Source organism: Nothobranchius furzeri, unplaced genomic scaffold, assembly GCF_043380555.1.
Source record: "Nothobranchius furzeri strain GRZ-AD unplaced genomic scaffold, NfurGRZ-RIMD1 Scf061, whole genome shotgun sequence".
NCBI lineage: Eukaryota > Metazoa > Chordata > Actinopteri > Cyprinodontiformes > Nothobranchiidae > Nothobranchius > Nothobranchius furzeri.
Genome location: NW_027223078.1, coordinates 72,501 through 80,000, shown reverse-complemented (window position 1 = coordinate 80,000; position 7,500 = coordinate 72,501).

Sequence of the window (7,500 nt, the reverse complement as noted above, 5' to 3'; positions counted from 1 at the left end):
CTGATGGCGGGGTGGAAGAGCAGCAGGCAGCCTCCAGCTGGTGATGGCGGGGTGGAGGAGCTGCAGCCAGCGTCCAGCAGCTGATGGCGGGGTGCAGGAGCAGCAGCCAGCCTCCAGCAGCTGATGGCGGGGTGGAGGAGCTGCAGCCAGCCTCCAGCAGCCAGCCTCCAGCTAGTGATGGCGGGGTGGAGAAGCAGGCAGCCTCCGTCAGCTGATGGCGGGGTGGAGGAGCAGAAGCCAGCCTCCAGCAGCTGATGGCGGGGTGCAGGAGCTGCAGCCAGCGTCCAGCAGCTGATGGTGGGGTGGAGGAGCTGCAGCCAGCCTCCAGCAGCCAGCCTCCAGCTAGTGATGGCGGGGTGGAGAAGCAGGCAGCCTCCGTCAGCTGATGGCGGGGTGGAGGAGCAGAAGCCAGCCTCCAGCAGCTGATGGCGGGGTGCAGGAGCTGCAGCCAGCGTCCAGCAGCTGATGGTGGGGTGGAGGAGCTGCAGCCAGCGTCCAGCAGCTGATGGTGGGGTGGAGGAGCTGCAGCCAGCCTCCAGCAGCCAGCCTCCAGCAGCTGATGGCGGGGTGCAGGAGCAGCAGCCAGCCTCCAGCAGCTGATGGCGGGGTGCAGGAGCAGCAGGCAGCCTCCAGCAGCTGATGGCGGGGTGGAGGAGCAGAAGCCAGCCTCCAGCAGCTGATGGCGGGGTGCAGGAGCTGCAGCCAGCGTCCAGCAGCTGATGGTGGGGTGGAGGAGCTGCAGCCAGCGTCCAGCAGCTGATGGTTGGGTGGAGGAGCAGCAGCCAGCCTCCAGCAGCCAGCCTCCAGCTAGTGATGGCGGGGTGGAGAAGCAGGCAGCCTCCATCAGCTGATGGCGGGGTGGAGGAGCAGAAGCCAGCCTCCAGCTGGTGATGGCGGGGTGCAGGAGCTGCAGGCAGCCTCCAGCAGCTGATGGCGGGGTGCAGGAGCTGCAGGCAGCCTCCAGCAGCTGATGGCGGGGTGGAGGAGCTGCAGCCAGCGTCCAGCAGCTGATGGTGGGGTGGAGGAGCTGCAGCCAGCGTCCAGCAGCTGATGGTTGGGTGGAGGAGCAGCAGCCAGCCTCCAGCAGCTGATGGCGGGGTGCAGGAGCAGCAGCCAGCCTCCAGCAGCTGATGGCGGGGTGGAGGAGCTGCAGCCAGCCTCCAGCAGCCAGCCTCCAGCTAGTGATGGCGGGGTGGAGAAGCAGGCAGCCTCCATCAGCTGATGGCGGGGTGGAGGAGCAGAAGCCAGCCTCCAGCTGGTGATGGCGGGGTGCAGGAGCTGCAGGCAGCCTCCAGCAGCTGATGGCGGGGTGGAGGAGCTGCAGCCAGCCTCCAGCAGCCAGCCTCCAGCTAGTGATGGCGGGGTGGAGAAGCAGGCAGCCTCCATCAGCTGATGGCGGGGTGGAGGAGCAGAAGCCAGCCTCCAGCAGCTGATGGCGGGGTGCAGGAGGTGCAGGCAGCCTCCAGCAGCTGATGGCGGGGTGCAGGAGCAGCAGGCAGCCTCCAGCAGCTGATGGCGGGGTGCAGGAGCTGCAACCAGCCTCCAGCTGGTGATGGCGGGGTGGAGGAGCTGCAGCCAGCCTCCAGCAGCCAGCCCCCAGCAGCTGATGGCGGGGTGGAGGAGCAGAAGCCAGCCTCCAGCAGCTGATGGTGGGGTGCAGGAGCTGCAGCCAGCCTCCAGCAGCCAGCCTCCAGCTGGTGATGGCGGGGTGGAGGAGCAGCAGCAGACAGCCTCCAGCAGCCAGCCAGCCTCCAGGAGCTGATGGCGGTGTGTGGGAGCAGCAGCCAGCCTCCAGCGTTCAGCCAGCATCCATCAGCTGATGGCGGTGTGAAGGAGCTGCAGCCAGCCTCCAGCAGGTCATGGTGGGGTGGAGGAGCAGCAGCCAGCCTCCAGCAGCTGATGGCGGGTTGCAGGAGCTGCAGCCAGCCTCCAGCAAATGATGGCGGGGTGCAGGAGCTGCAGGCAGCCTCCAGCAGCTGATGGCGGGGTGCAGGAGCAGCAGGCAGCCTCCAGCTGCTGATGACGGGGTGCAGGAGCTGCAACCAGCCTCCAGCTGGTGATGGTGGGGTGGAGGAGCTGCAGCCAGCCTCGAACAGCTGATGGCAGGGTGCAGGAGCAGCAGCCAGCCTCCAGCAGCTGATGGCGGGGCGCAGGAGCTGCAGGCAGCCTCCAGCAGCTGATGGCGGGGTGCAGGAGCAGCAGCCAGCCTCCAGCTGGTGATGGCGGGGTGAAGGAGCTGCAGCCAGCCACCAGCAGCTGATGGCGGGGTGAAGGAGCTGCAGCCAGCCACCAGCAGCTGATGGCGGGGTGGAGGAGCTGCAGCCAGCGTCCAGCAGCTGATGGTTGGGTGGTGGAGGAGCAGCAGCCAGCCTCCAGCAGCTGATGGCGGGGTGCAGGAGCAGCAGCCAGCGTCCAGCAGCTGATGGTTGGGTGGAGGAGCAGCAGCCAGCCTCCAGCAGCTGCTGGCGGGGTGCAGGAGCAGCAGCCAGCCTCCAGCAGCTGATGGCGGGGTGCAGGAGCTGCAGGCAGCCTCCAGCAGCTGATGGCGGTGTGCAGGAGCTGCAGCCAGCCTCCAGCAGCTGATGGCGGGGTGCAGGGGCTGCAGGCAGCCTCCAGCAGCTGATGGCGGGGTGCAGGAGCTGCAACCAGCCTCCAGCTGGTGATGGCGGGGTGGAGGAGCAGCAGCCAGCCTCCAGCAGCCAGCCTCCAGCTGCTGATGGCGGGGTGGAGGAACAGAAGCCTCCAGCAGCTGATGGCAGGGTGCAGGAGCAGCAGCCAGCCTCCAGCTGGTGATGGCGGGGTGGAGGAGCTGAAACCTGGGTCGGACCTGGTCTGCAGCAGGGCCCATTACCACTCAGAAGCTGATGGCAGTGTGTGTTTAGGTCCCTGCGGGGTGGATGAGCTGAAACCTGGGTCAGACTTGGTGTGCAGCAGGGCTCAGCACCCTCCAGAAGCCGATGACAGTGTGTCTTTAACTCCCTGCCTGGTGGGAGAGCTGAAAGCTGGGTCGGACCTGGTCTTTAGCAGAGCTCAGCAGCCTCCAGAAGCTGATGGCAGTGTGTGTTTCATCCCCTGCGGGGTGGGAGAGCTGAAACGTGGGTCGGACCTGGTCTGCAGCAGGGCCCATCACCATCCAGAAGCTGACGGCGGTGTGTGTTTAAGTCCCTGCGGGGTGGGAGAGCCATAACCTGGGTCGGACCTGGTCTGCAGCAGAGCTCAGCAGCCTCCAGAACCTGATGGCAGTGTGTCTTTAATCCACTGCGGGGTGCAGGAGCTGAAACCTGGGTCGGACCTGGTCTGCAGCAGGGCTCAGCAGCCAGCAGAAGGTGACGGCAGTGTGTGTTTAGTTCCCTGCGGGGTGCAGGAGCTGAAACCTGGGTCGGACCTGGTCTGCAGCAGAGCTCAGCAGCCAGCAGAAGGTGATGGCAGTGTGTGTTTAAGTCCCTGCCTGGTGGGAGAGCTGAAACCTGGGTCGGACCTGGTCTATAGAAGAGCTCAGCAGCCTCCAGAAGCTGATGGCAGTGTGTGTGTTTTGGTCCCTGCGGGGTGCAGGAGCAGGAACCCGGGTCGGACCTGGTCTATAGCGGAGCTCAGCAGCCTCCAGCAGCTGATGGCAGTGTGTGTTTAATTCCCTGCCTGGTGGGAGAGCTGTAACCCGGGTCGGACTTGGTCTGCAGCAGGGCCCATCACCATCCAGAAGCTGATGGCAGTGTGTCTTTAATTCCCTGCGGGGTGGAGGAGCAGAAACCTGGGTCGGACCTGGTCTATAGCAGAGCTCAGCAGCCTCCAGAAGCTGATGGCAGTGTGTGTTCAAGTCCCTGCGGGGTGGGAGAGCTGAAACCTGGGTCGGACCTGGTCTATAGAAGAGCTCAGCAGCCTCCAGCAGCTGATGGCAGTGTGTGTTTAAGTCCCTGCGGGGTGGGAGAGCTATATCCCGGGTCGGACCTGGTCTATAGCAGAGCTCAGCAGCCTCCAGCAGCTGATGGCAGTGTGTGTTTAAGTCCCTGCGGGGTGGGAGAGCTGAAACCTCGGTCGGACCTGGTCTATGGCAGAGCTCAGCAGCCTCCAGAAGCTGATGGCAGCGTGCCTCTAAGTCCCTGCCTGGTGGGAGAGCTGAAACCTGGGTCGGACATGGTCTGCAGCAGGGCTCGGCAGCCTCCAGCAGCTGATGGCAGTGTGTCTTTAAGTCCCTGCCTGGTGGGAGAGCTGAAACCTGGGTCGGACCTGGTCTATAGCAGAGCTCAGCAGCCTCCAGCAGCTGATGGCAGTGTGTGTTTAAGTCCCTGCCTGGTGTGAGAGCTGAAACCTGGGTCGGACCTGGTCTATAGAAGAGCTCAGCAGCCTCCAGCAGCTGATGGCAGTGTGTCTTTAAGTCACTGCCTGGTGGGAGAGCTGAAACCTGGGTCGGACCTGGTCTATAGTAGAGCTCAGCAGCCTCCAGCAGCTGATTGCAGTGTGTGTTTAAGTCCCTGCCTGGTGGGAGAGCTGATATCCGGGTCGGACCTGGTCCACAGCAGGGCCCATCACCCTCCAGAAGCTGGTGGCAGTGTGTGTTTAAGTCCCTGCGGGGTGCAGGAGCAGAAACCTGGGTGGGACCTGGTCTGCAGCAGAGCTCGGCAGCCTCCAGCAGCTGATGGCAGTGAGTGTTTAAGTCCCTGCGGGGTGGGAGAGCTATATCCCGGGTCAGACCTGGTCTAAAGCAGGGCCCATCACCCTCCAGAAGCTGGTGGCAGTGTGTGTTTAAGTCCCTGCGGGGTGGAGGAGCAGAAACCTGGGTCGGACCCGGTCTACAGCAGAGCTCAGCAGCCCCCAGAAGCTGATGGCAGTGTGTGTGTGTGTGTGTGTGTTTAAGTCTCTGCCTGGTTGGAGAGCCGATACCTGGGTCGGACCTGGTCTGCAGCAGGGCTCAGCAGCCTCCAGAAGCTGATGGCAGTGTGTCTTTCATTCCCTGCGGGGTGCAGGAGCAGAAACCTGGGTCGGACCTGGTCTATAGCGGAGCTCAGCAGCCTCCAGCAGCTGATGGCAGTGTGTGTGTTAAAGACCCTGCGGGGTGGGAGAGCTGAAACCTGGGTCGGACCTGGTCTGCAGCAGGGCTCAGCAGCCCCCAGAAGCTGATGGCTGTGTGTGTTTAAGTCCCTGCGGGGTGGGAGAGCTGAAACCTGGGTCGGACCTGGCCCGCAGCAGGGCCCATCACCCTCCAGAAGCTGATGGCGGTGTGGGTTTAAGTCCCTGCGGGGTTGAGGAGCTGAAACCTGGGTCGGACCTGGTCTGCAGCAGGGCCCATCACCATCCAGAAGCTGATGGCTGTGTGTGTTTAAGTCCCAGGGGGGTGGGAGAGCCATAACCTGGGTCGGACCTGGTCTGCAGCAGGGCTCAGCAGCCTCCAGTTGCAGATGGCAGTGTGTGTTTAGTTCCCTGCGGGGTGCAGGAGCTGAAACCTGGGTCGGACCTGGTCTATAGCAGAGCTCAGCAGCCTCCAGAAGCTGATGGCAGTGTGTCTTCAATTCCCTGCGGGGTGCAGGAGCTGATACCTGGGTCGGACCTGGTCTGCAGCAGGGCCCATCACCATCCAGACGCTGATGGCAGTGTGTGTTTAAGTCCTAGTGGGCTGCAGGAGCTGAAACCTGGGTCGGACCTGCTCTATAGTAGAGCTCAGCAGCCTCCAGAAGCTGATGGCAGTGTGTCTTTAAGTCCCTGCGGGGTGGGATAGCTGAAACCTGGGTCGGACCTGGTCTGCAGCAGGGCCCATCACCATCCAGACGCTGATGGCAGTGTGTGTTTAAGTCCTAGTGGGCTGCAGGAGCTGAAACCTGGGTCGGACCTGCTCTATAGTAGAGCTCAGCAGCCTCCAGAAGCTGATGGCAGTGTGTCTTTAAGTCCCTGCGGGGTGGGATAGCTGAAACCTGGGTCGGACCTGGTCTGCAGCAGGGCCCATCACCCTCCAGAAGCTGTTGGCAGTGTGTCTTCCATTCCTAGTGGGGCAGGGGAGCAAAGACCTGGGCAGAGGAGCGCCTGTCTGCATCCGATCCGGCCCCTCAGCAGCCCGCCGTGAGCCTTAGAGAACCCCCCCCCCCCCCAGCGGGCTCCAGGAACCGGGCCCTGCGTCGGACCCAGCTCAGTAAGGCCCTCCCTCGGGCCCTGCAGCAGGTGGCCCCGTCTATGCAGTCGAAAACCCCGCGAAAATCGGTGTAGAAACGCCCGAGAGGCGTGGTGCGGTTCCCCCGGCCGGTACCGGGTCCGGACCGGTCCGGAAGTCCACCCAGAACACTGCCTGGGGCTTCTGGGCGGCTCCCCAGGCGCAGGCAGTCGAAAACCGCGTGAAAATCGGTTCAGAATTGACAAAACGGCGACCTCGTCGCTCCAAAAACTAAGTCCAAACTAAGCCTTTCGCTTATCGCTTAACGCTTAAGGCGGTCGGCCTTATGGCCAGTAAATGAAAAGTGCCTGCGCCCCTGGAGGTTTTGGAAGGTGCGAGCGATGACCATGCTCGGGTTAGTAGGTGAGGCCATCGGAAAACCAGCGTGAGTTGGCGGGTTTGGGTGGCAATCTATTCCAGGCAGAGTCGACTATCTCTGGGCATCAATTTTGGGATTTTTCCGGCTCTGGTTCTGGGAGAAACGCAGGGGCAAAGTGCACGAGCCGCGGCCGATTTTGGTGGCCTGTCCCTGGGCACAAAGTCTGAGGAGTGTGGGCCTGGTTCTCCGAAAAATACCAGTCTGCTGGAGCTCACTCCCATGGCTCCAGGGGGCACGGCACACCCCCCGGTAGCCGACCAAAGTGCTCTACTCGGGCCAGACTCGGACCCACGACCCGGGGTGAGAACCACAACTACTGGTCATCCTTTTGACCTCCAGGGGGCGCGGCAGAGCCTCCCCAGTCCGACGCAAGTGCCCCACTTGGGCCATACTCAGACCCACGGCCCGGGGCGAGAACCAAAACTACTGGTCATCCTTTAGACCTCCAGGGGGCCCGGCACAGCCTCCCTAGACCGACACAAGTGCTCCACTTGGGCTGTACTCTGACCCAAGTCCCGGTGCGAGAACCACAACTACTGGTCATCCTTTAGACCTCCAGGGGGCCCGGCACAGCCTCCCTAGGCCGACACAAGTGCTCCACTTGGGCTATACTCTGACCCAAGTCCCGGGGCGAGAACCACAACTACTGGTCATCCTTTTGACCTCATGGTCATCCTTTAGATCTCCAGGGGGCCCGGCACAGCCTCCCTAGGCCGACACAAGTGCTCCACTTGGGCTATACTCTGACCCAAGTCCCGGGGCGAGAACCACAACTACTGGTCATCCTTTAGACCTCCAGGGGGCACGGCACACCCCCCGGTAGCCGACCAAAGTGCTCTACTCGGGCCAGACTCGGACCCACGACCCGGGGTGAGAACCACAACTACTGGTCATCCTTTAGACCTCCAGGGGGCCCGGCACAGCCTCCCTAGTCCGACACAAGTGCTCCACTTGGGCTATACTCTGACCCAAGTCCCGGGGCGAG